Consider the following 8,258-nt stretch of genomic DNA (forward strand, 5'->3'; position numbering starts at 1 on the left):
TTGTGTGTGTGTGTGTGTGTGTGTGTGTGTGTGTGTGTGTGTGTGTGTGTGTGTGTGTGTGTGTGTGTGTGTGTGTGTGTGTGTGTGTGTGTGTGTGTATGCGTGTGCGTGTGCGTGTGCGTGTGCGTGTGCGCATGTTTTGAGTTAGTGCAGGTTGAAAGTTCAGTCACAAATATAGTAGTGCAGGTGGAATGTTCAGTCGCAGATATGGTGGTGGGGGATGAGGGGGGGGGGTGTTGTCAGTGGCCTTGCTGGCTAGGGGCTGACAGTGGAGGGAGAGTGGGTTGGGTTGAACACAAACAATAAAACAAACAATACAACATGACAGGACATGCAAACATTATACCCATACCACATATACACAAAATACATACTGTACAAAACTACAGAGAGTAAAACCATGTCCGTACTATGGAGCAGGTCTGTGTATTGTGTATTGTGTATTGTTTTGCTGTTCTAACAAGATTTGTACAGTTTTTGTAGATGGCTTTAGGCCGAAACATCTATCTGTCATGCTAACCCACTAAAATAAAATACAAGAACTACACTCGAAAGTTTGGAATTGCTACAAAAAAAAGATGGCTACTCACCACTGACTTGAGGAGGTGTAGGAGGGGCAGTTGGAGTTGGAAGAGGAGGAGTGGCTGTTGGAGGAGGGGTAGCCCTGTCACTCTCTAGAAAAAGACAAGACACAAACATGATAGCCAGGCCACGCCCTTCTTGTGATGCAATACCTTCGGCGTTACTTCTAGTCAGACCAAGAGCAACACAAATATTGTTTCTGAGCTCCGGAGAAATTGTGAAATCGAACCACTTTGTCGGGAACCAATCAACTTTTAGCAGCTCCATCGGCCCTGGGTAGATGCGTGTTCAAGGCAGTGACATGGCTTAAGTGGAGACGTTTTATTGGGACTAAGAAAATGTTTGCTTTAAACCAGGGGCAAGTTTAGGCTATTTTTAGTGGGGCCACGGCCCCAGCGTGACTTGGCTCGGCCCCACTAGCCCCACTTGGAAATGAATGCAATTGCGCAGTCGCTTTGCCCCTGCGCAATATTCTGCTGCTCCTGCCCCGTCTGGCAACCCTGTGTATGAGCTTCAAGAAAGGTCTTGTGACTAGTCTGCTACACCTCTTCTGATTGGTTTGCATCTCCATGCAACTGCCTGCCGCCAGAGTTGTGTTGAGTTATGATTTTTGCGAAAGTAGTTTCTGGATTTATCATGCAGCCGAGGCAGAACCCAAATCGGCGCATATTCTTGTGATGAGAAGGTATGGAGCACACACTACACACAATAAGGTGGTGTAGGCTACAGTGCTATGTGCGGACTATGATAACATTGATTGTCATCATAACTGACATAATTTTGTAAGCGTTGGTTAAAAAAAGTGTTGCAATGAAAGACCATTAAAAACGTCCACTATTAGGTTGTGGATATCAGTGAAATATGCTTAACATAGGTAGTGGTGGCTACTGGCTAAGCTCTTGTGAGGTGCGACGCACAATTTTACTTTCGCCGGTGTTATGGGGCTCTCTGTTGACCACTTCATGCAAGGCAAGGTGAGTCAGTCAGAATCACAAAAGCTTGAGGTAGCAAGATAACGAGATAGCTTACGCTACAATCAGGACAGTCAAAAATTATATATCTGCCTGGCAGCGTTTAGAAGTTGTGACTCGAGGGAATGAAACATGCTTCAGCAATTGCGTTGGAATAGCGAACAGCAGGCAAATCTCGGCTGAAAATTATACTGCGAGTCACCATTAGGCTACATTGATAGTCGAGGTTCGCCCAAATGAGGTTTATCCATATTTTGGTGATGCTGTAGGCCTAATTGTGATGTGAGAATGCGGGCTCTCCAACTTCTCACTTAGCCTACTGATTTTAATGATTGGGAAGTGTGAAGGCTGGACTGCTATTATTAACATACTGGCTCTGAAAGAGCAGGAGTGACGTTGGTGCCCGTGCCGTTTCTACTGTCCATTTAGTGACAGGGAGCGCGCACCTTGTTGCGAGATTCCCATAATCGGCATGACTTTGGGCAGGGGATGTTTTAATTGTTATTTTTATGTTTGCTTGAGAAGGAGATGTCCGATTTTAAAAACCCACAATGAATAGGCTATTTATCTATTGAGCTACCGATTGGAACTGTGATTTGCGGTGCAAGGAGCGCACATGAGAGGGAAAACTCTTCTGATTATTTTTAAGTCACTCAATGGCCTAGCCCTAAATATATCGCAGATATGCTACAGTGATATCATCCAATTAGGAGTGTTAGTTCTTCAGTGTCTTTTCTACTTGTTGTGCCAAGGGTAAAATCCATACAAGGTGAAATGGCATTTAGCCATTATGCTGCCAAAAGATGAAACAAGCTTCCTGTTCAAATTACTGTACCTGTAGAGCTGCCCTAACAGTAGGCCTAGGCTATCATGTTTTGACAAAAAAGCTTCATTGTCATCTGGCTTTGTATCTACTCTGTATAACACTTCCTATACTTTATTATAATATTTTCCTCTCTCTTTTTCTTTCCTCTCAATCACATAAGAACTATGTCAACCATTAGGGTGCATATATGACACACAGTAGGCTACCAATCACAAGGATTACCTATGTAGGTAATGTAAGTTAGATTTCGTGGGGGGAAATGTAATGTCATGACTTGTGGGTAGTCCTTCATTGAGTGAACTGTTATTTAAAATTGAAAGCCTTTTGAAAACAAAATCTAAAATCTGAAATAGAAATGGAACGCTTACTCTGTCAGGTACTTCTGTCAGGTACCACTGTCAGCACCAGGGGCCAGGCCCACCTAAAGATCATAATCTAAAATCGCCCCTGCTTTAAACTTCGGAACAGCCTTTTCTGGCCTTGACCAGTCTGAGCTGCACACAAACACAATGTATCACTCGAGAAAACAGACACACCAAGACACCTGGTTTCCTGGTTTTCATGGACCTGTATCTCTTTCCAGACGGTAGCAGTTCAAACAGATTGTGACCTTGGTGTGAATTGTCTCCCAGAATGCACTTGGCCTTTTTTAGGCTGCGGGTGCTGTAAAGGCCCTCTAGAGATGGAAGAGGGCAGCCAATGATGTTCCTGGAGCTCTTACACACATTCTTATACATGCGTACATACATACACACACACGACACACACAACCATACACCTACACACAAACACACACACACACACACACAGCAAACTCACCTGTGCACCATCTCCATGTGTCATGGCGATAGTTCTCTGTGGTGGCACACCAGAGCGTAGGTTCATCTGCATCAGTACATTCTGAGTAGCTTTTGCCCTTGTAGATGAAGGGGAATACACAGGGTACACTGAAGCTCACTGAGAGGAGAACAGGTGTGTGTAGGCGCGTGTGTGTGTGTGTGTGTGTGTGTGTGTGTGTGTGTGTGTGTGTGTGTGTGTGTGTGTGTGTGTGTGTGTGTGTGTGTGTGTGTGTGTGTGTGTGTGTGTGTGTGTGGAGAGGTGGGGTGCAGGTTGGAAAAGAAGAAAAAGAAGAAAAAGGTGATGTTAGAGTAGATTTGGAAGAGCACACACCTCTCTTTGTGTGTTTCTCTCTATCACACACACACACATTAATACATCAATATATAGCCCTGACGGAGGAAACTAGAGAAAAGGGGGTGTGGAGAGGGGGAGAGAGAGAGAGAGAGAGAGAGAGAGAGAGAGAGAGAGAGAGAGAGAGATTAACCTTACAGAGACCTTAATGTGGGTGTGTGTGTGCGTGCGTGTAACACAAACAAAAACAACATACAGGTATGTACATTCAGACATCCATACACGTACATTCACACACAACCATACACCTGAACACAAACACACACACACACGGCAAACTCACCTGTGCAATATCTCCATATGTAATCGCGGTCATAGTTGTCTGTGGTGGCACACCACTTTGAAGATGAATCTGCATCAGTACATTCTGTGTAGCTTTTGCCCTTGTAGATGAAGGGGAATACACAGGGTTTCCCTGGCTCCCTTATGGAGCTCCCTGAGACGAGGACAGGATGTGTGTGCGTGTGTGTGTGTGTGTGTGTGTGTGTGTGTGTGTGTGTGTGTAGAAGAAGAATTAGAAGAATTAAAAAAGTGATGTAAGTGATGAACAGATTTGAAGGAAGATCACACACTCTTTCTGTGTGTGTCTCTCTCTCACACTCAAACAAAATCATACATCCATACATACGTGGCCCATTTTCCCATTTTCTTGGGAATCCCGAGATCCCGAACTTAAACTCGGGAAAAATAGCCTGTGACACAATGTCAGGTCTGGATTTTTTTTTTTCGTTCATCTCGTGCGGAAGTTGCAAAGCCAGTAGACGTAAAAGTACACATACTTTTATGCAATTTGCGTCATGGCTATGGCTGCTGCATTAGCGTCTGCTGAAACAACAAACTTCAAGATGTACCTTAAAACCATTTTTTTTTGGCGGTGCATGCAGTGTTGTGTGATGCGTTCGGTATTATAATCTCATTGTAGTTCAAAATCAAAGACACACATCAGCAAGCAAGTCCCTGAGTATTCAATTTCACTGAATGTGGCCCTATGCTTGTTAACAATACAAACAGTGTGGTTCGTGGCACAGTGATCGGCTCTGCCACATTGTTCCAAGGTAGTGGCACCAGCGTGCGTTCAGCCAGAAACCAGAAGTGTCGTCAGTGCAATTTTTTATCCGAGAAAATGAGGGCAGCAATAGCTCAATACTAGCCCACCCAAGAAACTCCCACTGGCATTGTGACACAGCGCACAGTCTTTAAGAGAAAAAAAACATGCATATTCATCTCAGAAATGGGTGCAGGACTAGCAAAGTCACATGAAAACAGAAATACAGAGCTTCGGTTTCTCTTATTTTAATGTGATGTTTCAGGCACACTGGGTTTTGCACATGCATGAGAGAGTGTATGCATGACAGTACATGCATGCGTTAATGTGTGTGTGTGTGTGTGTGTGTGTGTGTGTGTGTGTGTGTGTGTGTGTGTGTGTGTGTGTGTGTGTGTGTGTGTGTGTGTGTGTGTGTGTGTGTGTGTGTGTGTGTGTGTGTGTGTGTGTGTGTGTGTGTGTGTGTGTGTGTGTGACAACCTCACCTCCTGGTAGAAGTATAATTAAGGTGATTTGCAGGAGTGTGATGGTCTTCATCCCCGCACATTTACAGGACGAGATCTGAACAACCATGGCGGTGGCCAGCTATGTGGTCACCAAGGACAGGACCTTGGAGAAAATGTACATATTTACATCAGGTTTTTGTGTACACATTACAGTGGCTGGTGTTTTATTATTTTATTTTATTTTTTGCATTTCTTTAATTCAGTTTTTCAAACTGTGGGCTGAGGGGGTTCTAGAGGGCCCTCAGCAGGTTGGCAGAAAAAGTATAACAAAATAAATAATTGAGTACAACGAATAACTAAAGTAAACAAATACATTTAAAAAAAAGCTTAGCAATATTCCCATTAGTGGAGAACTGCCCTATAATAATCCATTGCATCTCTGAACATTACGGCTCCCCTTCTTTTGTTATTTAATGTATCCCAGTGGGGCACAGACTAATGGTATCCATTGGTAGCTTATACTGTATGTTCAAGTTCTGTCTGCAGTCTGGGTATGAAATGAAAAAGGATAGGCTGATTGTGGCCATCATTTTCTTATCATTTTTTTTCTTTACATGTATTGTCTTAACTGTAGTACTTGAATGACTTTAGGGAGGTATCAATTGAATTCCATGAAGTTGTAAAAGGTGTGCACCTTAAAAAAATAGTGCACGGCCTGGTCCCTCAGTTAGGGGGACATTGGCTGGAATCTACCAGTTTATGGGGGAGCTTGTTATATTAGTTATTAAATACCACACTAGCTCATGATACTCCATTGTACCTAATGAGGTGGATAGACTGTGTTGTTACTGAAAAACATTAAAAACCTAACAAGGACCCACCATAAACTTGATTCAACCAGTGAGGAGTCAGCTGATCAATGTAAGTTTGGAACCCCTGCACTAGAGAACACAATCAGGATCACTAAAACCTCTGCAACTATATTAGTTAGTCAATAGTCCACAATTACCACAATAAATAAATACATAAACCACAATTAATAGTCTTTCAGAAAACACCTTGACAAGCACTATAGAATACAATCAAGGAGGACTGTCCTAAACGATTATTTTTCTCCTGATTAATCTATCAACTATTTTTTTTGAATAGTCGATTAGTCAAACGATTAATTTCTCAAGTAGCACTTAAATCTTCAAAGAAATTGGGAAAAAAGAAAGAAACCGTTAAAATTAGGTCCCTGAGCTCACAATGAGCTTTAAATCATGATAGCTTATTTACTCCGAGATACAATGTCCAATTCATCAATGTCCAAGTCGATTAGTCACGATTAGTCGATTAATCGTCCCAGCCCTACAATCAAGAAACTACTGTAACTCGATTGAAAATCCAACAGCCGGATTGTAAGAATACCAGAAATTTGTTTAGATGAAATATTACTCAACCAGGCAAGTCAATCACTGAAAATCTAAAACAATGTTACTAAATACTCAAAGTAACACGTCGTCTATCACTGTAGAACGCAATCTGGAAACTTGATAACTGAAAACACAACACCTTGTACAGACTTGTAGTCAAGAAGACAGCCTGCAGAGACCAAGGTACTATGGAGACCAGAGGGTACTGGGACCAAGACAAGACCCCAGACTGAGACCAAGACCTAGTCAAGACCAGGACAGAGACCAAGACTGAAAACAGACAAACAAAATCTAGTTTTGAGTCTTTTGACAAGAGTTTAGTGCTTTGCTTGGATGTCAGCAAATTCACAAAACACATTTGTCATTGACAGGCTGCACTAGAACCATTTTGTGCCGACCTACAGGATCGCAGAGGATCCCGTTCACTTAAAAAAAAAGCTGAACTACATCAAAACATGGCTGCAGAGTCCTATGTAACAGATTAAAGCATTGCCATGCATAATGATAATAATACATAAGTTTTATATAGCGTTTTTCTAGATAGGCCTACTTAAAGGATAACTTCTGCCAATTTCAATATGCTGTTGTATTGCTCACGCTACCCTTGACCTTCCTAACATAGGCCTACTCAAAATATTATCCCAAAATGTATCGCTGTTTTCTTGTTGTCTGCTGATGTTGCATAACTTTTTAGGTGTTAATGAATCAAAATGTATTGTTTAAATGTAAACAAACGCCTGTCCCCATTAGACCAGGATCTCGGAAAAGGCTGAAGAGAGAGAAAAAAAATCTCAGGTACTGACAAGTCCAGGGTGTGAGCATTACAACTGCATGTTGAAATTGGCAGAAGTTATCCTTTAAAGATGCTTGCCAGATCACTACACATAAAAACAATATAAACAAACATAAAGACATAAGCTACAGAGACTCTGCAAAACAACAACAGAGGGACAAAACAAAAGTAGTCAGTGATGTGTAAGGTTCTATGTTCATGTTGTTCATTGTCCTTTTGGTGACAATAATGTTTAGGTTTTTTTTTACAGAGACTCTGCATGAAAGGGTTAAAAGACACTCACTGAACACTGAAACAGTTATCATAGTGCTACTATGACACAGCACATGGCCTTTTGTACAGAAATGCACTACGACTTGGTGGTAACAGCAAATTTGTAATGCTTTCTTAAAAAGGTTAAGGACACTCACCAAAACACTTAAGTGGTTATCACGGTGACTTCCTTGAGACACTGAAGAGACTGACGATGGGGACAAGTGTTTATTAATTGGCAGCAGCCCAGTAGTCCAGCCCTCCCACACAGACGTCACAGCACAACACATTTTTTTTTACAGTGTGCGTGTGTGTCTTAGTCAAGTGTGTGTCATTTCCTTACTGATAGGCTAAAACCCCAGAGAGAGTAGAGAGACTTAAAGAATCTCTGACAACCCTCTCCCACAGAGCGCACAACATGTTCATTTTTTTTACTCTGTGTGAGTGTGTGTGTGTGAGAGAGAGAGAGATACACACTTGCAAAAGCCTAATTCAAAGATAATTTTCTCATTTGCAATCCGGATGTTGAATAGGGTATTGTCCATCAAAAGTTGATGTGGCTAGGCTGACAGTGGGAAAATTAGTGTTCTCCACGGAGGTTGGGCATCAGCGAAATAAGAGGGTACAAGCACAAGTCGAGGAATGAAGGTAGGATAGTGGAATGTGCCTCTCTCGCTTACTCTTCATTTTGTCCTGCTGTTGTTGTCAATGACAAATGAGGTTTTTGACAGTAACGTGAA

Source organism: Engraulis encrasicolus, chromosome 1, assembly GCF_034702125.1.
Source record: "Engraulis encrasicolus isolate BLACKSEA-1 chromosome 1, IST_EnEncr_1.0, whole genome shotgun sequence".
NCBI lineage: Eukaryota > Metazoa > Chordata > Actinopteri > Clupeiformes > Engraulidae > Engraulis > Engraulis encrasicolus.